The 26,212-nt window shown below is 42.8% G+C and overlaps 1 long non-coding RNA gene across 2 annotated transcripts in view; it reads left to right on the forward strand.

The window, feature by feature from the left end:
• The window catches only part of LOC116234468 (uncharacterized), a 42,728-nt gene extending 23,420 nt beyond the window's left edge, over positions 1 to 19,308 (forward strand). Inside the window, exons 4-5 of one of the 2 annotated variants that reach the window (XR_016468968.1) lie at positions 12,899 to 12,965; positions 13,081 to 13,229. This is a non-coding gene — a long non-coding RNA (uncharacterized LOC116234468). Of the gene's footprint in view, positions 1 to 12,898; positions 12,966 to 13,080; positions 13,230 to 17,368 lie in introns of those variants that run through there. The other variant, XR_004168132.2, reaches the window with a different exon arrangement.
• The last annotated feature ends 6,904 nt before the right edge of the window (positions 19,309 to 26,212 follow it).

The following is a 26,212-nucleotide window of genomic DNA, read 5'->3' on the forward strand; positions in this document are numbered from 1 at the left end:
TTCTGAATTCCTTGTGTTCTGCCTCACTGTGAGGGTGTGCTCAGCTGGGCCCTTTGCCCTGCTATGCTTCAGTCCCTGTGTTTTCCAGGGAGAGCCCTGGGTGAGACAAGGCATCGTTTGGCTGGAGCTGTGCTAACCAATGTGTGTACTTAAGAACACCCACAATGCTGCTTTTGTGAGCATTTGATGAAAGCTTTGAGAGCGTTTTAAAGAAAATGTTATGAAGAAATTAATTTTGACAGTCTTCTGATTCAAAAAACCAAAAGCGATTAAATAAGCTGAAAACACTAGTTTTCAAAAGTTGCTTAAAGAGAAAGCAATATGAAAGTACAGATAGCAACACTGGGGGGGGGGAGGGGAGAGAACCAAGCCATTTTGGCCAGGTTTTAAGATTCCTTTGATTAAAAGTCTGTACAACTTGGTTATTATCTAGAACATAAGGACACAGGACGCAACAGGTCAAATTCATTTCTTCATCTCAGATAGATCCCTGTTGACTTCGCAGAAGTTCCATTAATGATGAATTTGTCCCGCTGGCTCAGAGATAAAAAGCAAAGTTATTTTTGTTTAATATTTCAACAAGGGGAAGAGGTTAGCAAGGGAATTCAGTTTGTACAAGTTTTGTTTTTCCACAGAGTTTAACAAGGGCAACCACCACCTAGCCAACTCCATTGTATATTTGTCTTTTTGAGGGCTGAGTGCTTTCTCTATAGACTTTCCCAAACCCTTGTGAGGCACTTTTTGCCAGATGCAACCTGCAAAATGTGGTCCTGGTGCTGGTATGCTCCTGTGAGAACTGAGGAGAGCAGCTCTTATTCAGGTGCATGGTGACTTCATTTACTTTCAGGGGAGGCAGAGCTGTGAGCTGGGTCGCTTTGTCTTTGGCACCACAGCATCTGAGTGCCACCTGGTGCCCTCTGCAATGTGCCATTGCAGTTGTGGTTTTCCTAGGCAAGGCTCTTTCTGCATCAGTGCATTTTGCCCAGCACAACGACCTTTGCTTTCTTACATCTTTCTCTCATTGTGCTTTGGCAAAGGCTGGGTTTAAGCTTTTTTCTACCTCCTTTGCACTCTTTTGACTGAGGAACTGCTGAAGGCAGAGGCAGTTTGAGTGGGGCCAAGAAACTGCAAAGCTTGGGGATGTGTTTGGAGGCAAACGGAGACAAAAGCCAGCTCTAGTGGGACTATTTTCCTTGTACCTGGGTGGTGTGGGTGAATGGCACTCGATGCTTTCTGTATCCCCAGCCTGAGCCAGACAAGGAATCAGCAGGAACAATGTGAAGATAGCTGAGGAGCTCTTGTTTTCTTGCATGTTCTAATCCTGGGTGAACATGACAGTATGGGAGATTCCACTTTGCACATCCCTTGAGAAGACAGCTTGTGGTGTTTTGTTGATTGTATCGACTCAACTGTTCAGAGGGAGTTGGGTCTACAGGTGCCAGGCGAGTACGTGTCATTTCACTGCCTCTTGCTTGGGTAGAAGTTGAAAGTTTCACAGGTTTCTCTGCATGCTGGAGTTCAAGGCGAGTTCCTGTAAGCTTTGGCTAGAAGTAACATTTCTGCTGCAAACACTACAGTTTTTAAACCTGACAGCAAAATGTTTTGATGAAAGTGGAGAAAACCTTCCTGGTGCTCTTATATCCTTGGGCTCTCTCTACAGTCACTGAAAGATTTTGCAACTGGGCAAACCGAGGCACCAAGCAGTGCTGTGTGTGGTTTGGCAACCTTCTCTTCATCTCAGGTAACTGTTAGGAAGAATGTAGCTTTCCTGGAGGAAGAGCCTTAAAACAGATACCTTTCTGGAAAAGAACTGCCAGAGTTTGAGATGCTAAAGTGATTATGGTTGATCACAGTGTAGTTTTATTTCCCCTTGGATTAGCTATCCCCATTGCTGGACATTACAATGTACCACGCCTGGCTCCCTGTGATAAGACTCTCAATGGGGAGAAACTGGAAATCTGGAGTGAGGATGAGGTGGGTATCCGACCCTCACTTGGACACGGGTATAGGATGTGTGCTGAGTGCAACGGTTAGGAACTGATCTTGGATCTGCATATAAGAGTCATATTGTGTGGGCCTCCAAGAACGATGAGACTTTTGTGACAGATAACAACCAAGATTGGAAAAAAGAGATGTAAGGGACTGAGCGAAAAAATTGGATGATAAAACCTTGACGTAGCCCCAAGGCTGTGAGGAATTGGGCAGAGGCAGGAGGTGGCAGCAGCTCTGTGTGGTGCTCTCCTGCACTGACCTGGTGACGTTGCCCTCACGGCTCCTGCTGGTCCCCTTCCCCCCAGCCCCTGTGCCAGCACAGCCCTGCTGCCACTCACATAGATGAGCGTCGGCCTGGGAGACCACACGTGAACTTCTTGTGAGGTACAGATGTTGCAGAGTCAAAGCCTGGCCACCCTTGGTCTAGCAGGGACTTGGGTTTCCAGTGCCCCAGAGTAGCAGGAAGTGCAGGAGACACGGATATCATGAGAAAAGAATCGATAGTCCCCCGTCGGCCTGACCAAATATTGGTTTTGCCGTTCGGTTCGTATCGGTTTTCACTGCCTCGCAGGCCCTTGGGGTGGAGGCTTGCTCTGGCAGCCCAGGAGGGGTGTTTTGGAGAGGCAGTGGGAGCGGACATCACCCCAGGTAGGGTGGGGACAAAGGATTGGTCACCTGCTGGACTGACCTTGGCAGGGCATGGCAATGGAGGGGGACTTGTTGACATGTAGTTCTCCTGGGCCAGCACCACCCCATTAGCTAACGCCACTGTGAAAGCTTATGTTGGAAGAGGTTTGCTGTCTTGCATTCCGTTTCGGTGCCCCCTGCCGTGCTGTGACTCTAGTGTGTGTTTAAGGTTTGATTAAAAAAAAAATTAAAAATCCAGGGAATGCAAAAGGATCATCTTGGATTTCATGGGTTTTGGAGTAGGCGCTTAATTTTTAGATCCAATCCTTAATAAGTGCAGCAATCGGGAACCACAATCCATCCTTCTACGATGATTCTTGCTACCACAACTTTGCAGGAGCACTGCTATCCAAACACTCACTCAAATTATAGGATTTTTGACTCAGAATTGTATCTACTACTGCTGGAGGTAATGCTATTAATATATAAATACAGGCTAATTCTGTCCTTGTTGTTTTTCTTCGTGAGGTCACAATTCTCGTAGGAATTGCAAGCAAAACAGCAGAGCCTCACAAGAAATAGAAAAAATCATCTCTCATGGCATGAAAAAGAGAGATGCTTGGAATGTTTTTAGAGGATGTTCTCGAGCTTTCTTTGGTTGTAGTTTCTACCACATATACCATGTTTTTATTGGGTTTGCAAACGTTGGTGTTTTCTTCGTAGCACTGTTGCTAGAAGCTATACTTGGTGGGAATTATGTGGCCAGTTCATTTTTTGAAAATGAGCAGCTGATTTATAAATTCCAAATGATGCAACACCACTTTGAATCCCTGTTAAAATAACCATTTTCAACAATTCTGTGGTCTCGAGGCAATACCGACTTGCTGCCTTAACAAATCTTTGCCTTAATTATAAGTTATGTTACCTGATGGGGAAAATACTTTTTAAAACAGGATGAAATTGTGTATGGAATTTTTTCAGGCCATTTTGGGCCATTTCTCAGCCTGTGTAAGCCAATAGACTGCCCAGCCTTAGGAAAAAAAAGTCAATAGCTACCAAACTGTTGTTTGAGTTTGTGATGTGAACCACCTGCTGAAATGAAAAATCAGGCTGATCATCAGATGTTCATTTTTAGTATTATTTCCCCATCTGGGTGTATAGGTCTTGCCTTACGGCTCTCAGATATTAATACAAGTTTCTTTACTTGGGATGGTGAAGTGCTGAAGCAGGTACTTGAGGAGTCTGTGGGATCACCATTCCTGAAGACCTTGGGGTGACCTACTGAGGTGTTGGCAATAAACCTGCAATGGTTTGGAGATGGGGCTGAGCAATCTCCAGAACCCCCTTCCCCAGCAAGCACATCTGAACTACAATTCTGTCACATCTCTGCAAGCGTTGCATCTTCTGGTATGTGCTGAGGGGCACAGGCTAGGTGACGTTGACCCAAAGCAGCTGCAGTTTGTCACCATTTTGGAAACAGTAGAGCATGCTGAACACTGATTTTAAATATTGAATTTGCAGGCAAATATATTGTATTGTCATCCAACTTAATGTGGATCTATACTTAAAAATGTGAATTTCCCCACGTCTGGTTTTGCTGTGGCATCTTGGATGGAAGAACCAAACTGCCCCAGGTCCTGCCATGTGTCTGTATTTACCTGCTGGGCTCTTAGCCCAGTGCAGATAGAGCAGGATAATCCTCAACATCGTAAATTTACCTGTGCAGATGTGACCCAAAGGGGATATTAGAACAACGACGAAAAATCATAAAGGAAAAAATGTACCTATTAAGCAGGCTGAGCCTTTGTGTAGCCTTCATTAGTACGAGCAGAGTTGCAGTTACTTTTAATCATTCAAGTAACTATACTAGTGAAAACTTTCAACTCTTAGTCATTTAAATAGGAATGGTCTTTAAAATATTTATTATTACTGTAAATCACACAATTTAAAGTCAAAGCAAAAGCATTTGTTGGATTCAAGCAGGATCCAAAGTTGTTTTCTTACCTGGATGTTGAGTCCTGGTGGAAAGGTCTGTGTTTCTAATTTTGCTATGCTATTTTGTTACTATGAGATGATGGGAACACCATTATGCTCTGCTCTTTTCTATTTTTTTAATTGGTTGTTCATACACAGGCCTGTCTGGAGCTGAAAATCTCAGGGAAAAAGCCATTAACACCTGCATGTTTGACCTGCAGTTTATAAATCAGAACATATGTTTTCATATTTCTAACTGAAAAAAAAGCAGAAAAATGTGTTATTGGATATTTGCAGCAAACTCAGATGCACATTGTCTTTCCAGTGTCAGCAGACCAGAGTGTCAAAAGGTATAAATCACTGCAATTATGTTGATTTTGCCTGAGGTCTAGCTGTGATTGATGTCTTCTAAATAAGACATTATTGGAGATGTGAAACATGCACACTTCTTAACCTGGTGTGTTAAGGTTGCAAAACACAACTCCTGTCTTTGTGCTTGTGTAGGGCATCTAAATTTGTTGGTGGCTTTCTACATGATGTTTGTGGCATGGATGTCACCTTAGATTTTTTTTTTAGCTTGTTATTGTGCAAAATACTTAAGCACGTACATACTTATACTGTTGAAATCAGCAACATTGAATTTTACACTTCCAGTTCATCCCAATTTAGCTGAACATGATCGCTAACAAAGACCGCAGAGTGGCTTACGCTGCTGCAATTGTGTCAGGAGAAATGCTTTCCTTTTTCAGTCTCAAAGCAACCCTAGCTAAGCACTGCTCTGACCTACCCATCTCATCCTATCCTTCTGACAGGCACACCTTCAGCAAATGCACTACAAATGCACTAGGAACAACCTTAATGCTCTCTCCTCATTGCTACTGTTGCTCACCAGTAGTATTCAGATTGGTGGTAGATGGATGGTTGGACTAAGTGATCTTGGAGGTCTTTTCCAACCTTGCTGATTCTATTTTTTTTGATTGACTGAGCTGATTATGCTCAGTGCTATGCAAAGATGTGGAATGGTAAGATGTCCAGACGTTCTTGCAGTTTTTTGGTCCTTTAATAATTTGTTTTGCTTTGATGTACAGGGACAATGTGCTCGCAGAGATCTGTTTGAAGAGCTAGGAGAGCTTCTGCTATGAGTTGGATTGGAGCTGGGGATGTGGGCTGGCTACTTGAAGGTCATATCTGAGACCTCATGGACTTCCATAGAAGAAAGCTTGGCACTAATTTGTTCCTTGAGGTGCAAACTTAACCTGCAAGGAAATAGAAATCTGCATTACATCTAGATATATTTTTCTATTTAGACTGTACATGTAAAAAGAAGTGGACTAATTCAGTTGTGCCTAGTGGATCTCTATGGGGGAGCAAAAAAAAAAAACATAGAACAAGGATTTAAACAGAGAGGGGAAAAAAAAGACTTTAGGTACTATTTTTTCCTACAGTAATGCCACTTACTTGGAAGCAGTTTTAATGGTTACCTTACCCTTTAAGACCAAAAGTTCTAACTTGAGTCAATGTACTTAGCTAAAAATCCCTGTAGAGATTCAGGTTTCTTGCTCGAGCTGCCTGGAGTGGTGAGTTCAGGCCTTTGCAGTGATTGTCAGCCAGGAGAACATTAATGGAGTATTAGGAAAAATGAAGTCCCCGACCCCTCCTCCCTTCTGGCTGGTTGTTTCTACACGGTGGGAAGGAAAACATTTTCCCCGTCAGCCATTTACTGTGCAACAGGGGGAAACTGTCAGTTTGCTATGAGCAAACCCCTGCAAGATAAGTCAAAATGATTTACCCTGTAAATAAAGTGGGCTGTTTTCTTTACTTGGAAGAATTGCCCATGTGGCGAGGCTTCCTATGGGAGGGGATGTGGTTGGCCCTTCGCATTTATCCACTGTGTTTGTCTTTTTTTGAAAAAGCAACATTGGAAAGATTAACAAGTCTGTCACTGAAGGAACTGATATATCAAAGCTGCGGATACAAAGCAGACCATTCATTCCTTACGTTTCTGAAATCTTGCTTCCAGTGCAAACCAGGTCTTCCCATTTAGGTCCAGATTAAAGGAGGGATTTCCCTTTTTCTCCCTCCCCAAAATGTCTTTGGGATTTTTATATATATAGGAGTGTATACATATATATAAGTGTGTGTGTGTATGTATGCATATGCTCATTCTGTATACTGCTGCTGGACCCCTTTTTTGGCATTTGGAGAGAGGCTGTATCTCTGCCCAGGATACACAGAGATGGAGAGATGTGAGTGCTGGGTGAGTACTATGAGTGCTCTTAGTACTGGGCACAAGAAGCAGTTGCTTCCATGGGCACCTTGGGCATTTAGGATGGGTCTCTCAGCATTTCCATTTTATCTTCCTCATTGCTAAAACTGGAAGAAGGTATTTTTGTTGTTTTGCTTTTGTTTGCTTGTTTTAATCAAATCAGAAGAGAGCTTGGGGGTAAGGATAGGGGTATGACAGGGATGCTGCAGTAGAGGGAATGGGATGTCTGGAGATCCCTTCCAGCTGTGTGGCTGTGACTTAAGGAGCACTAAGATTTTCCATCATGCAGAAACTCCTGTACAGAAATACCCGTATGCAAAGTATGCCTGCAGGATTTATGGTGCACAGAACACATGCATGTAGATCATATTGATTAGCACATATGCAATAGGAATTAAGTTCACTTATCTCTTCAGGCTGAATTCCTGAAGTTGTGATACTGGGTTCTGAATACCATTTATAGGGGTTAGAAGAAGAGTGTATAAAAGACAGCCCAGATATGTGGCAGTCCCAATTTGTGGTCAGTGCTTGGTGGACAGAAATGCTTTCTGGTTTCTCTGTTCGTCTTTTTATTGATTTACCTCAGCTGGTTACCTTTACGTATATCCTCTTCCTTCTAAAGCAAAGAAACAAACACTGCATGGTTGCTCCCAGTGCCAGAAGCACTGTTTTAAACCCTCATGTGTGTAAACAGCTGGAGGCCAGATAAGGATTCCAGGATTAAAAAACACAAAACAACTCTTCTATTTAAAATTGTTGTTTGTGGATGTGCCATATGCTTCCCAGCACACTGAGCAGAGGCAGGAGGATGTGTGAGGCATGCTTTCCAGGGGTGTCACTTCCGTAAATCTCCCCCCTATGGGAAAAGCCCCTGTGCTGTGAGGTGCTGCCTCTCCAGATGTTCTCGACCCCATCTGGAGACCTGGGCTTGGACAGCAAACTCAGCTTTCGTGGTGCTCCTCTTCCAGCTGGCCTGCAGAGCTTTAGTCACCTGCTGCTAAGCTCTTGTTTATGCTTTAGGGTAGGGTGATGTAGGTATCCCAGGTTGCTATCAGGTGCAAAAGCTGAGCCAATAAGGCCCTGAGGAAAACGGGTTGCATCCCACCTGGTGGTGACTGGCTGGGGGCTGAAGGGGCAAACCTGGAATCACTCCAGCAGTTAAATCTGCTGCTCTGCTCCTGCTCATCACATATGTAAACAGTGCACACAACTGATGGAGGATGGGAACAGCAAACTTTGTTTTCCTCCTCTTGAAGTAATTTACCACGAGGAAACAGCCCTTCCTAGTGCTGCTGAGTGAAGTCTTTAAGTATTGTCTTTTGTCTTTTCCCACTATTTTCCATCCATTGGAAAGCAAGGGGTGAAGGTGTGTGAAGGGGTCAGGTGTGTAACTCACCCAGCTGGCCAAAAAGTTCTGTGTCTGCATTGGAGGGGCCATGTGAGGGGGCATTGAGGTAGTGAAGGTTCCTTCCTTGGGTGAAGAGAAACATCCCTGGAGGTGTTCAAGAAAAGGGTAGATGTTGCACCAAATAATGTGGTCTAGAGTGATCACAGGCATAAGCTGATGGTTGGACTAGATTATTTTAGTGGTCTCAATGAGTCAATGATTTCCAATCCCTGTTCTGATTCAGGCTGTGGCAGGAATGAATTCTGGGTTTTTCTTGCAGCTAAAAGTAGAGAAATATTCAGTGCTGTGCCAAACTGGACCTTTATATCATAGAATCATAGGTTTAGTTGAAAGGGACCCTTAAAGGCCATCTTGTTCAATGCTTACAGCTCCATCAGGTGCTCAGAGCCCAAACCAGCCTGACCTTGAGTGTCTCCAGGGATGGAGCATCCACCACCTCTCTGAGCAACCTCAGTGCCTCATCACCTTTACTGTAAGATAATAATGAAATTCCTTATATCCAGTCTAAGTGTCTCCTCTTCTAGTTTGAAACTCTTGTCTTATCAAATACATATTGCACCATGGTCAGCATGAGCTTCTGTGATTATACTTTATGACCTTGGCCTAATTTTTATCCGAATAAATGAAAAGTGTTTATCTTCTGAACATCTTGGTTGCATTTATGTAAGATATGTATGCTCTGGTGAAAACAGTAAATATGGCCGTGAACTCCTGAGCTTGAGTTTCTTCTTCAAATATCCACTGCTTCCCCAAGAAAAAAAAAAAAAAAGCCCAGAAAATGTTGAAGCTTCCCTGTACAAACGACAATAAAATACGATTGCCAGGCACAATTCCATCAAGTTTTACAACAATTGCTTTTGAGCTGTTAAGTACGCTGTGCTTTAGTCAAGGATCACTGCTTTTGTACACAAGCTTCATGTTTGGTGACATTGAACCTTCGCATGCAGATACCGATTATTCAGAAAAGGGGGGGAGGAAAGAAAACTCAGGAAAGCTTTTCTTTTTTTTTTTTTTTTTTTTTACATTTGTGCTGCGGATTGTTCCCTTTAATCTGCAATCAGAATAAAGACTCACTTGGTTTTTATTATGGTCCTCTCAGAGGCTGTTAGCTACAGTGTGAACCCCTTTGGGGTTGAAGTGCAGAAAAATTGGGAGAGGCTTGTGGTTTTGACAGAGAAGTGGAAGATTCCAGTGCAAGAGAGGTTGGTGCCTGTGTTGGAGAGTAACAGGAGGCAGTGCTAAGTGAAAGATGTTAGCTCATTTACAATCACTTTAGTTCAATTTACTCTCTGAGGTCGCCATCCTGCAGAGCTGTGTGCAGGCTTTCTGCTTTCACATTTGAATAGCTTCACTGAAGTCCTTAGCTTAATCAAGTCATTATCTATCAAGAACAAGCCACGGGCAGGGTGATGGAGGTGACACTATTGTTAGCCAGGTATACATAATACATACCCTGCCTGCATTGTCCAGAGCGTGGCTGAATACCACGGCTTTCACTTAGAAGCACTCCTGTTTTCTTTCTCAGCTCTTCCACTAGATCTCTTGTATTTCCCTCTGAATTCTGCATTTTGGCATCTGTGCGTGGGAGCAGGTTGCTGAGACAGGTGATGTGGTTATGCTGTATGGACAGCTGTGGCCTCAGCCCAAACACCTGCTGGTGAGTCAGGAAGGAGGACAAGATTGTTTTGTAATTCATGGGTTTGTTTTAAATCTTTTGGCTCTGAGGATGCAAAGAAGAAAGTGAGAAGTCACTGCAAGATGCTATTCCGGTCTGAGGTGGCAGCTGGGTGCTGTGCTGCTCAGCAGAGTGGGCACAAAGCATTTTGCAGATCTCAGTGCTATTAAGTTCAGCTGTGTGGTGGGGAGAGAACAGTTGTCTTTTGGGTGGTGCCGCTTCTCCTGGCCTGGAGGAAGGGCATTCCTAATGCCTGCATTCCCAGCATGGATTGAGAAGAAAGTGTGGCAACAGAACAAATTCTTATGGGGGTCTGGGTGTCCAAAAGAAGACAGGACATCTCCTGTTCCCATACTGTGACTGCCAAAACATTAATGAACCAGCCCCCTTTGCCTCCCATCAGTCATCAGTGAGGGTAATTAAAACCAGCCATAGCAAGGGATGCTTTCTGAGAAGTTGTAGAACTCAGTATGGGGATAAGTGGTGACCGTCTCTTCTTGATTTCATCAGTGATGAAGGGGGAATGGCGTGAGTGATTACTTATTGTGCCCACTACCCTCAATTTGAATGTGCATATTCTTTACCCATCTCATGTATAGGGTATGCAGGCATTGTTATTAAGCATAACGTTTTATGGTGTTGCTTCATGGCTTTTCATGTACAGTATTTAAGAAGAACGCATTAAGGAAGGGTCTTAATGAGTTCTTTTGAAATATTGTGCATTGAGAACTTAATGAGTCGCAGTGCATTGCAAGAAGGGGTTAAAATAATCCAGATAAAAATCACCTCCTTTGTAACCTTTGCTTCAAAATCCTGACAAGCTAAGGATGTTTGCTTTTCTCTCTGAAGGTTAAGTTGTCCTAACAGGTGCTAATTTTGTGTTTTCCTATGGAGATCTGTCCATATTAGAAGCGACTGTGAGCAAACAGAAAAGCCAATTAGAGTGCAAGGGTGTTCTTCCTCCTCCTTGTTTCTGTGTAGTCCCCAGCTATCTCTATCACTCACCTTAAGCTGTAGACTTATCATTTCAAGCTTTCTTGAGAATCAGTAGGCTTGAGCCCCCTTTGGGGGGAAAACCATCCCTTTAATGTCATGGGAAAAATACTGTCATGGCCAAGTAGATGATCCGTGCTAACTGGGGTTTGTCATCAGCTTTGGCAATCCGTGTAGCAGGGTTTGAGATTAATGGAGCCAAAGACTTTAAGCAAATATTGTTGGTGTATAGTTAAACTGTCAAGAGAGCAAGAAAAAGGCTTGCTCTGCAGCCACTAAATAAAGATTTGTATTCACCAAACACAGCGAACCTTTTATTAGCAATTATTTGCAGCTCACTACCTTTCAAAAAGGAAACAACTCAGTGTAACTTATTGTCAAAGGTTTATTTGCAGTTTGAGGCTTTCCCCCCCTTTTTTATTTTGAGGATTTAATTTGAGCAGGAATTAAGCTCTGCCATCTCCACCTCTTTCAGAGCATGCTGGGCCAAATCTTTGTGCAATAAATAGGTTCATTTGATTTCAGAGATTTGAGTCTTTGGCCAAATTTGTACAAGCTGAGAAAAAGAAGAAGAAAAGGAGAAAAAAAAAAAATGGTTCTCAGAAATTCCCCAAATTCAAATAGTGGCTATTAATTATTACAATATGTTAACACAAGGTCCAAAATGTTTTCTTCCATGCAGTCAACTGTCTAGTTTGTGAGATGTAATAAACCAGAACAGCACATCAATTATAATATTTTATGATTATTTTATACTCTTGGCAAAATGCTTGTGCTGTTATCTCAAACCTTATTAAAGCTCAGCTGATTAAAGGTTGAAGTTTTTACATAAGTTATTGATGTTGCTGGTTTTATTCAAACATTTTCATAACAAACTAGCTAGGATAATATTTTTCTTGGCCAGAGTCTTAAGAAGAGAGGCTTATGTTGAAGGTAACAGTATGCAACTGTTTGTTTGGCTTAAGGACACTGAACAAACAGCTCTGTGCATCCGTCTTGGAGAGAGTTCTGTAGCACAATGCATCTACATTTTCTAAAAGGAGACCAATCTCTTGTGTGTGGAAAATGGGCTATTTATAAATGACATGTGTAGATTGCTAGCAGCCACCCAGCTCCCTAGCCTCCCTTTCATAGAATTTTGTTTGTGATACATCTACTGTCTTAAAATCCAGCAATAGTAGTCTTTTCTTGAAGAATTAGACTGATTCTCTCTGACTTATAAAAGGAATAATTTTTTGTTTATGTTGTGGCATCAGAGAGAGATGTGTTTTTGCATCCCTAGACAGCAATGTGATGTTAATTTGATCAGCTTCACAGCAGCAGAATGAAACTTCAGGGGTGAGATAAAATCGTGTTTAAAACCATGAGGGTTGCAACTTGCTCTCCAGGGCATCTCCTTTGTTCCTTCTCTCTGGCTCCCTCAGCAGCCTGGTAAGACACCTGCATCTCAAGCAATAGAGTACTTCAGGTAGCTGAGATGATGTTACAGTGGCCTGGAAGGCCAGGTGTATCATTTTAGAACTCTCAGCAGACACAAGAGGAGTACCATCTCCTCTTTATCTGCTTCTAGCCTGCTGTCTTCCTGCTTCCTGTTACCTAGGGGAGGCAAGAGGGCTCCTAGATTGCTTTATGAAAAAAACAGGTGTTTAGAGATGTTATGCTACTTACCCAAAGCCTCACAAGCGCTTAGACAAAATGGAATCAGACCCAGGTCTCCTGAACTGCTAGATCACACTGTCAGAGATCACACTGTCAGGAGTGTTTGGGTAGTTTGTAGCATAGAAATAAGCAAAACTGTTGTAAAATCTCAGTTATTGGAAAGCTGGCATCAAGGCTTTGCAAGCAACGTGCCCTTCATGTGAATAGAATCCATAAAACTCTATGTGCCCAAAGCTTGTTTTCTTTAGCTGTATCAGCTGATCCAGGAAAAGACTGTTTAGAAACCTTGTTCCTCTATTTTCAGACCATCACAGCTACAACAACACAGCTCGTTTGGAGAAAGTACCCACTGGAGAATTGCTCTGGGGCCAGTATGTACATTTCTGCTTCTACCTCTAAATGTTTCTCTCCTTATTCTGGGAAGGAAGTCTAGAGGCAGTTTATTACAGAAATGCCACTTAATTTTCCTTTGCTTCTTTGACACAGAAAACACGTATCTGATGGAAGTTATTTGTTTTCACTTGCCATGTGCTAAGAAAGTTTATATGCGGCGAGTATTACCAATCTAAACAACACAGGCTAATTGGTGTCCTTGTGAAAATAAAACAACATGGTTGTTTGAAGGATTGTCATGCGTTTCGGAGCACAAATGTTAAAATGTCAAAAAGATTCAATGTCTGTGATTGAACTTCCATCTATTGACTGAGTTTACAGCTATAGGAATCCCTTCTCATCTCTGCGTCATCTTCACATTTGACCTAATACGAAGAGTTGGATTCTGTGCATTTTAAAGGGTATTTTTAATAGACAAAAGGACCTTGGTGTAAAGTAATTAATGATCCTGGTCACGCATGTGGTGATCTGTACTCAACAAAGTGAGAAAAGGCATCTGAAAAATGTTTCTTAATGCTTCAAAGGGAAGTCACAACAGCACAGATGAAGAAAATGTTGTTGGAAACGGCCACCTATAACATATGATGTACAGTGCATTAATTGCGTCCTTGTAATTTAGTACTGTGGAAGTAGTCACGAAAGCTTCTCCACAGTAACCTCCCTACCAGTTAATAGATCTGCTGTCTGCACCTTGATGACGCACGGATTAAATTTGTAGTGGTCTGAGAGCCTGGCTGCACCAATACATCATCTCTGCAGCCCTGCTGGGTCTTTCGAGTGGTGCAGCACCCTACTTATGCCTATACTAATGCTGGGATAAAAATTTTCTGTTAATGTGGGCTGCTGTCACACAGAAGTGACTGCATCTTAGGTTGAGGTTATTCCCTAAGCTTGTGCTGTGTGCAGCAGGGCAAGGAAGAGGTATCTGAGTGTGAGCTCTCAGCCATTTCACTTTCTTTTGTGTCACTTGCCACAGAAACCAGCATACTTAGATCCCGTCAGCTGAAGAAGCTGAAGTGTCAGCATATGCAAGAGTTTCTTTGGCAGAATGCTTTCTCTGGAATTCCCCATGCCCCTTGGGAATGCTGGGCATTGCACATCCAATGCTGTGAGGAAGTCTATCACTGTTGTGCATGCAGAGTAAACAGCAGCAGATTTTGGTGGAATAAGCACTATACAGAATGGCCTACCTGAAGGCATGGTGCCTCAGCTAGGGATGTCTGATCAGTTCAGAACTCTAAAGTAACCATAACAAGGCTTGTGCAGCAATGGTGCTAGTCTCTGCAGATAGACCTTGCACTGTGTAAGGAGACAACAGTTCAGGTTGTCTTGCTGGCATCCTCCCAAAGCTATTTCCTAAAGGAGAATTATGACCAAAAGAATACCAGAAACGTTCTGGGAAATGCCCTGTGGTTCAGCTGGGTGTTTTGACCATTCAGTAGGCTGGCTGGAATCAGGAAAGTAGTCCATGTGAGTTTAGCTTTGAGGAAAATATATTTCTGAAGATCTTGGTTCTTGACTGCTGCAACAGGGCTCCTTGGAGGAAGCTGAGGTTCTAGCTAGAATCAGCTTCAAGAGAACTGAAGACCTTCATGTGTGCTTTCAGTTGTTTCTGAAGTTCCTTTTTGAGTTCAAGAGTGTACTTTGCTTTTAGTGGGGGCTCCAGCCCCTTCCAGAAGAACCGGGTGACTTGTGGTGGGGGGAGTGGAGGCAGAAGGCTCTGATGGTTCCCAGCAGAAGCGCATATCGCATAAGCTGCTTCCTCTCCAGCCCATCTCAGGACGCTCCTTGTTGACATATGTGTTTCCATTTACATTGCAGTATGTTTGCCAGAGGGCAATTGCTCCTTTAACCCGAACCCTTCTCTTTATGCCTTTTCTGTTTACTCATTTTAGCCCTGCTCCCTTTATCGCTGCCCATCCCTCCCTTTCTACCTCCTCCTCCTCTGATTCCGATTTCTTAATCTGCCTTCTTTTTCTACCTTTGTTTTTTGTTGCCATCTCCTTTCTTTCCCTGAATTTCTGCTCATTGTATCCCCTCTGCCCTGACAGCTTCTTTCTCTCTTTCCCCCTTGTCCATTGTCTTATTTTTACTTCACTCATGCTGAAGCTAAAGGTCATCCTCATGTGCAAAGAGGTGTCCTCTTCAGAGTGACATCTGTCCTTGATTTCATTTGATCGTATTTGAGGTCCCAGGAGCCTTGAACCTTCTCTTCTTTCCTCACAGCAGCTGAAGATACTGCTAGAGAATCCAGAGGCAGCAGGTACTCTCCCTCCAAATTTTAAAAAAACAACACCCCACAAAGATGCATACTTGAAAACAAGAAAATCTCTGGTCTATGTTTGCGCCAGTGTAGTGCAGTAGAGCAGTTACAGTTCATACCAGCTAAGGACCAAGCTCAGTACTGGGTTTCTTCCGTTGTTCAAAGAAGCAGTTTGCAATATTTTCCTGGATTGTGTATATGCATTGAGTTTGCCTTTCAGCATTTCCTATCTTCAATTACTTCTACATTGCTTGGAGCCGGTCCCCAGTCTCATATAATAATGCCTTTTGTATCTCTACTCAGCGTTTCAAGCCAAATCATTGTCAGTGAGTGAACAGCGTTGCAGTGAGGCATGGCTTTTCAGAAATTTTCTAAATATATATATATGTGTGTTGGCAAATGCTACATAAATGTTATAGCTTATCCTGGCAAAACAGCACTTCTGCTGCTACAGTGGATTTCCTTAGGGAAACTGGTATAAATTATCCCAGCGGAAGCATCCTTTCTGCCAGTGGAGGAAGGTAGGCTCGGAGGGGTGCCAGCAAGCCATTACTAGCACAGCTTAGGCCTTGGAACTGGGTCGGCACTGTTTGAACTCTCATGCCAAGGAGGTTAGCATGCTTAAAATTTGAGCTAGAGCGCCTGTTTAGCTGTATGTGTGTTTTTTTCATAATGGCAATCTGCTCCTTTTTTTTTTTTTTGGTATCAAAATATCTTTAAGAAGAAAAAAAACCCATATAATCCCTTGAGCAAATCTGTGTTAAAAATAAAGGAGCAAAGACATTTGGATTGGACTGAATGGAGCAACATGCGTTTCTCTCACTCTTTTCTGCTCTGATGTCTGTGGGAACTTAGAGCTCAGTATCACCTCCTCTGTCCAAAAGACTCTTTGGTACCCACTGCTTTTGTGCCATTGTATTTAACAGCCTTTATTGCATCCATGAGGACTAAAAAGTCATGTTTTGAGGGAGCTGGAACTGTTACATCTGTACGCCCCTATAGCTGGGACATGGAGCTGGTGGCTTTGCTGAACAGAGGAGCACTTGTTGGGCAAGAATTGCTCCATGGTTATGGCTGCAGAGGTCAAAGTCATTGGCCGTGTTGGAAGGCGGGGTTTGGGATCGCGTGTCCTGGCTCTGCACTTTGCACCCCGATCTGCTTGTTGTATCAGGGTTATGTAAACCCGGAGTAGAAATAATTTGAGCCGCAGCGTACAAACCCGTTGTGCCTTAATGGGGAGGACAGCAGCATATTCACTCATCACACTTTGAAACTCAAGTTGTAATGTCATAAAAGGATATTTTTATTGTTTTCAAAGGACATAAAAGCCCTTGGAGCAAAGTCAGGAGGGTATTTTGCTGAATAAGGTCAAAGTCTGGTGTACATAAAGCAAGCATTGTACAGCTCTATAGGTTGTGTAGAATGTCAGCAAGTTACTGGAAGCCCCAACCCTGTAAACACAAGTGTGTATGCGTGAGTTTGCCTCTGTAAACACCTTCATTTGGATACAGCTGTAGTAAAGTTCTGCTCTAACTTAAGTGTTCGAAGAGTCAATGTTTTCCCAATAAAGTGGCGAGAAATCAGTATTTTGAAATCCTGAACTGACTCTAAAGAGCTGAAACATGGAATCTCCTATCAGGCTAGATTTTTCAGAACTGTGAAGTATCAGTTGAAAGGGTTTGTTTAGATGCTCTAAAGCATTTCATTTCATTTTTTTAAAATTACAGTATTATTTTGAAATAATTTAACTGCAAAATCAAACAAAAAAAGAGCACAGAAATGCTTTCTTCCTAATTTTTTTCCTTTACTTGTAAAATTTCCGTGTAAATCACCATATTTTTTGAGAAAGTCTTGACAAAATGCTTTTATGCTTTTATGACTAGCACTAATACTCATGTTAGTCAGAAAACTCTTTTCTTGAAAAAAAATAAAAATAAAAGCAAGAATTCTTTTCAAATGCTTTCTGGAGGCACTGGAGATGGTTTTCTTTAAATACTCCTTAAAATGAGTTATGTATTTTATTTAAAAAAGAATAAAATCCTCAAAATTCTTATGACTTGGATGTTTAGGGTGTACAAAATCTTTGTAGCAATTTTGTATTTTTCCTTTTTTTCTTAGATAAAGCAGTGAAATGGCACTTTTGTGGGAAAGGAGCTAACTCAGTCATGAGAAAACAGTTTTGAAGAAAAGACAACAAGCACGTGTAACAGCTTGAATTGCCTTGAGGACCAATATTTTGATCTTGAACTGGCATCCGCCCTTCCCTTGGCTTCAGCTGATGGAAGATGAGATGCATCTCTATGTACATCTATTGCTTTGCAGCTCCCTTCCTGACTCTTGCCAGAAATAGATGTTACTAAGTACATAGTGATATTTATTTAACATCTGGTACCCCACCGTGGTCCTGTTCTCCACCCAGAGAAAGGATGCCCTTAGGCACAGGTGCTCTCAGTCCAGGAGATGTCATGGTGATATGTTTTATGGCCACAGTGTTGATAGGTTGATGGCTGGACTACAATTATTTTAGTGACCTTTTCCAACCTAAATGATTCTGTGGCTGAGCTGGCACCTCCAGTGGTATAGGGTGGGCTCTGGGATGGTGTTGATAGGTTTTTTTTTTCTACTGCTAGCAGAGAGGGGATGCATTTTCTCCTATGAGAGCTGATGATGCTCTATGATTGCTGCATACCCCAGCACCTTGCAAGGGCATCTTGCATTTGGAACATCTTAAAACATCTTAAACAGTGGCTGCAAAGTGTGAGATACTAAATAAGACTTTCTGCACACAGAGAAGATTTAAAAATGAAGGAAAGGCAGTGTGCAGCATGACTCAGAGCAACACGCAAAAAGAACAGAGCCATAGTGTGTTTGCTTGTGCAATGGCTGCCTTTCTGCTTCTATGTTTTGCTCCCAAACCCACGTGGCACATGCTATGCAGCTCTATTCTTGAACTTTTCCTGGTTTCTTTTTAGTACTGGTGGTGTGGTGCAGCCATCACCAGCAAAGGTGCACATCTTGTTGCCCTACCAGCCCTGGGCAGTGATGTCTGGCCAGCGTAGCACATGAGATGTGAGCTCTGCCAGCTCCTCCCAAAGTGGGTGTCTGTCTAGAGGAGAAAAAAAATAGAAAAGAAGAAAAAGAAAAGGAGGAAAAAAAAAAAAATAGGATCAAAGTGTTAATTGTAAAACATCTCATGGTGCCAGTTGGAAATGAAAGCAGGGCGACCGGTGAAATAACCGATGGGGATGGAACTGAAGTGCATTATCCAGCAACTCATTAGAATAATGAGGAACCCACAAAGGACATGGGAGACACAAACAAGCTTTGTTGCCCTGTCATTATTTTTAGGAGCAATGTGATACCACTCAGGGCTGGGTTAATAACAGATAATTGCTTGTCTTTACTCTTGCTTTTTGCTCTCTCTTTTCTTCTTTTTCTTCCTTTTTTTTTTTTTTTTTCTTTTCATTTCTTCCTTCCCTGAATGATTTTATGGGATGTGGACTTAGTAATGTTGTGGCAAAGTGTCATTTCCTCTTTTATTGGAATGACTCAAGTCTGCACGTTGTGGTGGAGGTCAGGATCACATTTATGAAGTTTGCATTGTGGTTAATCAGTAGGAGCAAAGAAGTTTCCTTCTCTCTTTCTCTCTCTTCATCTATCTGGGGGGAGGTAACAAACCTTCAGTAAATTTGCCTGCATTGTGTTGTTCTGATATGAGATTGCTCTTGTAATGATGTACACTGAATTAAACCACAAATCTTCTCAAATTTGAGCTGTGCTTTAGCTCTGCCCTAAGGGGAAGTATGGAACAGCATGATTGAAGATATTGGAAAAGAACTAGAAATACTGAGATTTAGTGGAGACAGTCAGGAGAAAACGTGACCAGAACAATCACGGGGAAATGGAGCTTCCCACAAAATAAACACAAATAGATGAGTGAGATTTTCATTGTGTGTCGGTGGTTTTCAAGACACTTATGTGCAGGGAAATAGAGGGAGGGTGTTTTATGCTCTTCATAAATACTCTTAGTTGGCCTGAACCCGTATAAGTTTAGGCTGAAAATACAAGCTTGGATGTTTTTATTTATTTATTTAGGTACTCCAATATCATGTCTGTGTAAGAAAGTTGAAGTCCAGGTTAGCAAAAAGCCTCTGGAAATACAGGTGTTCAAATCTGATCTGTTACACCGGTAGAAAATGTAGAATGCTATGCTAAAATATGTTAATGCCTATAAAAAACAGTATTGGTAAAGAGGCTCAGCCTAATAAAAAGGCATCAAGCAGAAAATTTTGTCATGAAATGGAAGTAAGCATCAGGTTTAACTTCATGGCTATTGATCTAGATGGGTAATGAATTTATAAGTGCCAACATGGAACAGTGAACTGTAAGGAAAGATCATAAATAGTTTTTGAGACGCATCAGTGTTGTACATGGGGAGGGAGAAGACATGCAGTGTTGGGTGGAGAGGAGGTAGCTTGTATTTCTCATTCTCCTCTATCAAATAACAACTACACACTGGCCTTTGTATGGAGTACTGGTATATTTTTTCAGTGACAAGCTTTAAATTGGGAAGAATGTGTTAGTGACTGATTCTTATTGATAATTCAGCTGTTCACAGTATACACGGTGTTCTGGATGTCTTGGAGGTAAAGGAGGGAGTATTGTCCATAAGTTATGCCAGGAGATTTCAGGTTGGATATTAGGAAATATCTCAAAGTGGTGATACGCTGGCACAGCTGCCCGGGAGGTGGTGGGGTCACTGTCCCTGGAGGTGTTCAAGAACAGTGGGGATGTGGCACTGAGGGATGTGGTCAGTGGGCATGGTGGGGTGGGTTGGACTGGGTGATCCCAGTGCTTTTTCCAGTCTTCATGATTCTTTGAGTTCAGGCTGTTATGTACTTAGTGGGTAGTACTGGACCTACTAGAGGCTAAATCTCCATTTGTGCTGCATGGTTGGAGAAGGAAACACCACATGTCTCAAAGGACAGTTGTGATGGGATGTTCTACCCCATGTTACGCTTCACTGTATGCTTCAGAGCAATGCTGCAGATGCTGAAGTCGTCATTGAACCATAAAATGGCCTGGGTTGAAAAGGACCACAATAATCATCTAGTTCCAACCCCTCTGCTATGTGCAGAGTTGCCAACCACCAGACCAGACTGCCCAGAGCCACATCCAGCCCGGCCTTGAATGCATCCAGGGATGGGGCATCCACAACCTCCTTGGGCAACCTGTTCCAGTGTGTCACCCCTCTCTGTGTGAAAAACTTCCTCCTAATATCTAACCTAAACCTCCCCTATCTCAGTTTAAGACCGTTCCCCCTTGTCCTATTGCTGTCCACCCTAGTAAACAGCCGACATCAGAAGAATTGATGTGGTAGGGAGGTAATAGAGGCAATAAGGGGAAAGTTTTCTTCTGATGCAGAACAAGGAAAGTAATACTGTCTGTATATGTGTATACAGAGAGTGCCACATCATCTCCACCTTGTGAAGCTCAGCATCATCCTTGGCTGTGCTTTCTGTTTTGGGTGTCTCTGCCAATGCTGTGGGAGCCCCTGATTAGTGTGTGTGGGCTGCGGTGGCAGAGGGGGGATCGTTTGAAGGGATGCTGAGGAGAAGGAGGCAGGGAGGTATTTGTGCTAGCTGAAAGTCAACAGAACTGGTGCTGGCTTGGCTGTGTTCAGGCTCCTTTGAGATAAACCATTGGTGGAGCGGAGACAGTGTTTACCTCCTGCAACCCTACAGCTTTCCTCATCCTTTTATGCCATATTTGATTTATAGAGGCACTTAGTGACCAGATGTGAGGGTACAAGCAACAGTCAGGGGGATGTTAATGTAGTCTCTTCTTGATCTGTTTCTAATGAATGCTCAATCATTTAGTCTCAGTTTCCTAGCTGTACGCTGTGAATGTGGGTTAAATCAATAACTGGTCAGCAGAGATGTTCAGAAGAAGCTTAAAAAAAAAATAGAAATTCCCGACCCATGTTCAAGTCATGTTAAGAATGGTATGAAACCATCAAAAGGAAGGAAATTAAAATTGAAAGCAATCTTAACTCCTACAATTACAAGTAGTGGGGGGTGGGTGGGCTGGAAACACAATATGTCTCAAAGTGACCTTAAGGTGATAGCAGCAGATGAGATCCAAGCTCTTAACACAGTGCCAAAGGCAGGGAACAAAATAGCTACTTTAAGACCTCCCATCCAGTTGGAGAGGCAGCCCAGCTCTCTGTAGGCACCAGTACAGCAAGCACCTGATTCTTGGTGTTGTGCTTCACAGAACAGCAAGTCATGTTTAAAGAGCTAGAAGGACTGAACTCTGGGTGTCTCTGAGATAGTGCCTCCATAGAGTGCTTATACGACTACTGAAAAATATTGAATGAAATGCAAACAAGGAAAGAGAAGGAATTATTTAAGGTGAATTCTGTGCGGGATTAAGGGAGGAAACTCATGTATGGATTCAGCTGTGTAAAAGGAGAAGAAAAATCTTTTGGATTTGGGAACAGAAAAAGCAGAAGATGAATTTGAACTGGGAAACAGTGCCAAAACTATTAGCACTCTGTGCTACTCAAGGGGTCTACTCTATGCTACATCAGGAGTGGTCTTCACACTAGTCATTCTGTAGGACCTGAAATGAGATATCAGACTTTAGGAAAAATCCAGATCATTTCCAGATCAGAGTGTGAGTGTTACAACTCTCGGATCATCCCTGGTTTTAACAAGGAATGTTTCCCTAGAACACCTGTGGGGATGCTCTGCTGGTAGATGGGCACTGGAGTGGGAGCACTAACATGGGAAGAAAACACGGTGTGGATGATATGCAGTGTACTCCGAGTAGTCAGCTAAGGGTGGTCCAAGTTTCTCCTCTTCCCCAGGAAGACAAAAAAGGAAAAAAGTTTGTGCATTTAATAACTGAACCACCCTTGGTGGTACATGAAGGAGTGCATGCATTTTAAATTACGGGGAAAAAAAATGGTTCACAATCTTATCCCAATCTGCAAACCCACCAAAGTATTGGGAGCCTTGAAAAGCCTCCAGCATCACGAGGTTTGCCTGTCCCAACTTTGTCTCGCTGTTTTCCTTTCCCTGCACCTCTTTGCGTCTGGAGCCCAGCTGAGAATGGAATGAGCAGCGCCGAAGGACTGTGAGAAAGACTATTTGTGTGGTAAACCCAGCACAGCCAGAAGCAGGAAGTACCAGATTTATCATGGGAAATCCTCTTGTTGTTAGATGTTTCCAGCCCACTTCTTCAGGCTTATGCTATCTCATTGCTGTGTGTAGGCCCTGATACAATGGGGATGCTCAGCGTTTGCTTAACTTCAAATGCATGAAGTTAATTAGCACCCTGTTAAATCAGCACTCTGTCACTGTCAGACAATCCTTGTTTACTCTGAGCTGCTTGCAGATTTCCTACATCTTGGAGAGAGAGGCTCATTTGCTCAGGGTGCGTTGGGTTCCCCATGCTCTACACTGGAAGTGTCTTCCTGAGTCCTACTCTGGTCCTGTGTCATATGAGTGGCTTAGGGGCTGAAGGCTGCCTCCTGGGAGCGGGTTCTCTGCCTTCTGTCACTGTGGCAATCCCATGGCTAGGGTTTGGGATTAGATCTTTATTGCCCCCTTCAACCCAAGTCATTCTATGATTCAGTGATTGAGGTAGGAAGGGGTGTGTTGATCATTTTCTGTGCATTTTCTCCATGCCAATTGGGATTTTATATCAACCCCTCACACCTCTAGCATTTCCCCTGCTGTAGCCAACCCTTTCATGCTGCAGGGTACCTTCTTTCTCCCGGAGGGGCCTCCATCACCACTGCACTGGGCTGAATTGTATGCTGATCAGTACTCATCAGGAGGAGTAATCCAACCAACATAGCAAGGTGTTGTAAATGATTTATAATTACTTCCTCCTGAAACCACTTGACACTTGCTGTTACTTGAAGTCTGTTTGCTGTGCTTGAATCAGGCAGAAACACATCTCCTGTTGAACATAATGGAGGGTCATTCCAGTAAGCAAAACTGTATGCACTGTTGAGAACTACTGTAGAATTTTATTGATTTAAAGTGTTTTAAGTAAAAGCAAAATTTCATGCCTGGAGATAAAGGTGCCTCATTTGTGTAATTGCAGAGTAATCTTTTTCAGTGCCCCGGATAACACCATGGTATCTCCTAAATTATGGGCAACTTGTGCATCAAGTGATTAGGAGCCTGAGATGATGAGGCTGTGGTATGGAGGGCGTGAGTGAGTGGGAGGAGATGACTGAGTTTTAGGCTGAGACACTTCATGAGGGCAGCCAGTTCTGCTTTGTGCTTAGCTGATATCCTGCTTGTGTCCCCCACTCATCACAGGGTCATAAGTGGGGCTATGAGTTACGCAGGGTGAATGTGGCTCTCTGCGGAGATTTCACAAAAATCTTGGTTGCATCTGGAAATGTAACTTTTGAGTCAGGCCAAGAAAATTTCAACTACTCCAGCTGAGTGAAAGGAGACCCAGCAAAGCAGGTTGAGGATGCTGAGAAGGAGCAAGCTGCCCTGTGACCTCACGTTTCCATACTGTTGTGTTTTGCTTTGATACTTCAGTGACTATTAAAAAAAAATGTGAGAAGTGAAAGATTACAGCAGAATGCACGCAAATGTTCCTTGTTATTTTAGCAAGTTAATATGGGCCTAGCACATCCCAGTGGGATGCCAGTGGCTTCCATGGAATTTTACTGGAAATGAACTGGGTACATCTGGTCAGAGGGAGGCCTCAGGCTGCCAGCAAACTTCTGCTCACTCTCTGATTATTTTATTTAGATACATACATCTACGAATGTATACATAGTAATTTAAGGTTAAGACTGTTGTATTGACTATCATTTTCAAAAGGCTTTGAAAGAAAGCAGAAGCTCTATTGCCTCATAATGCAGATAGGGAGCCCTAGCTGAGACAAAGCTCTAATGTGGCAGTAAGGCTGCTTGGGATAATGCTCAGGGAACAATTATTTTCATTCCGTTGTCAAACTTTCATGCTACAGCCTGGGGAATCTTAAGTACTCTTTTTTGGGCTTATTACCCTATAATTTTTTTCATCCTTTTTGGAAAGATGGTAGGAGAACTTGCCTATTAATTTTGGAAGTGTCCCTGAACAGTTGCTGGAAGCAGGTTTAGGAGATGAACGGGCCTGGCAAAACATGAACTGAGATTCGGTAAAAGGAAGGTTTAATTGGAGAAATAAGCAGTGTGAATATAAAAGTGACCCTGGACAGAAGCTCAGCAGAAACATTTTTGAGGTTGAGAGTCCAGCACAAACTAATGGGGGTCGGATGAGATGTGTTCATGCTAAAGAAAAAAGTGAGCATCTTGGTGGGACAGAAAGCATCCCAAAAGGCACGTGAAGGGGCCCTTCCATTGGAATGTGTGCAATGAAGGCCTTGTAGAAAGGTCCTGAGTAATATAGCTGTTTAGAGGCAAAAACCCAATGGGCTTGTGAGGAAGAATTGAAAGAAGCAGGTTGTACAGTTTAAAACAAAAATAAAATAAATCAATGGATGAGATGTGATATAAGTCTACCAATGCATTAAAGCTGCTGTAGTGAGTGGCAAGGAATAATCTGTCCATGTCTATTAGGGTTCAGGCAGAGGATTGTGGATTTAAATACAACCAGAGAAAGTCCCCTAGTGGAGGGCAAGCTGAGATTACTTGGTGGGGAAGATGATCTACTGTGACCCATGAAACTGAGTGTCTTAGGTGGTGTCTCATATGCTTGCAAGATGGAAGGAGTAAGAAAGGACACCTGGAAGGTATATTCATTTCTTTCTTACAGAGGAATGCAAACATGCCTTGCACTCTTGGTGCTGAACTTTGCAGCTGAATCAAGCACATTTTAGTTGGTCTTATCTGGTTCAGTAAGAAGTTTCTTGGGGTAAAATGTTTCAAGATACCTGCTGCTAAATGTTGCCTAGCATGTCATGGATGATCCTCTCCCCACCAAGAGACTGGGATAAAGCTGGCAGGATCATTTTTTCAGATTTCTAATGCTGAGTTTTGAAGGTTTGAAGAGTGAGCGTAGGAGAACCAAATTGGAATTGAGGTCTCAATTACCTAGTACTTTATAGACAGGTACCTGAGAGATGACCAGGTCTGAGCAGGAGGTCTTGTTCGCTACCTCTGGCTCTGTCATGTCACAGAGCATCTACTCAGCACCAAGCGTGGGAAGAGAACATGCTTCCTTTAGGCTGGAAATGGCTCTGAGGAGATACAATAAAGGATGGCAGATCCTTGCATGCATCCACCACATGAAAGAAAGATGAGAAGTTGATAGAGATTTACCTTGATGTGGGATCCGGAGCTCAATTTTACTGACTGATCCAGGCCTCAGGACCATAATCCTCTCCTGACGATCTAGTTATCCTCGTTATGAGTGTCTAGAACTACTGTTGTCTTCTCCCTATCATTTTCTGTGACAATGATGAGGCAGTAGAAGCAGACCCCACTTAAGGATTTGCTTTTATAGCATTTTGGTTTTGGAAGTCCTTTGGGATCTGACTAACCAGAAATAGAAAGAGAAGCCTTTAGAGTGGCATGCAGAGTATGTGAAAATATCTGTCAGTTCCTCTCCTCTCGGGTGTGTGCTTCAAGGGCAAGGATGGCTGTGGTAAGAGCACAATCGATTACAAGGACTTGATTGCTTTTGAAATGACAGTGATCTTTTTATTACCATAGCTGAACGTGCTTTGGACTCTACTGTGGCCAGTGTTTAGGCTGAGGCAGACCACAAGAGGAAGAGAGAATGGCCCTGCTACTCAGATCCACATGTTTCTGTCAAAAATGGATATATAAAAAAAGGAAAAGAAAAAAAAAAAGTCTACATATTCCTGTCCTTATAGTTTTGCAGGCTGCTTCTAGTTGTAGGTTGCAGTGTTTAGGGTCCTGTGTTCCTAACTTGGTGGAGCAGGGGATATCCACGTCCTTGCTCGTGCGTGCAAACTGAA

The sequence above is a fragment of the Phasianus colchicus genome, chromosome 9 (genome assembly GCF_987193195.1).
Source record: "Phasianus colchicus chromosome 9, bPhaCol1.hap1.1, whole genome shotgun sequence".
In the NCBI taxonomy this organism is placed as follows: domain Eukaryota; kingdom Metazoa; phylum Chordata; class Aves; order Galliformes; family Phasianidae; genus Phasianus; species Phasianus colchicus.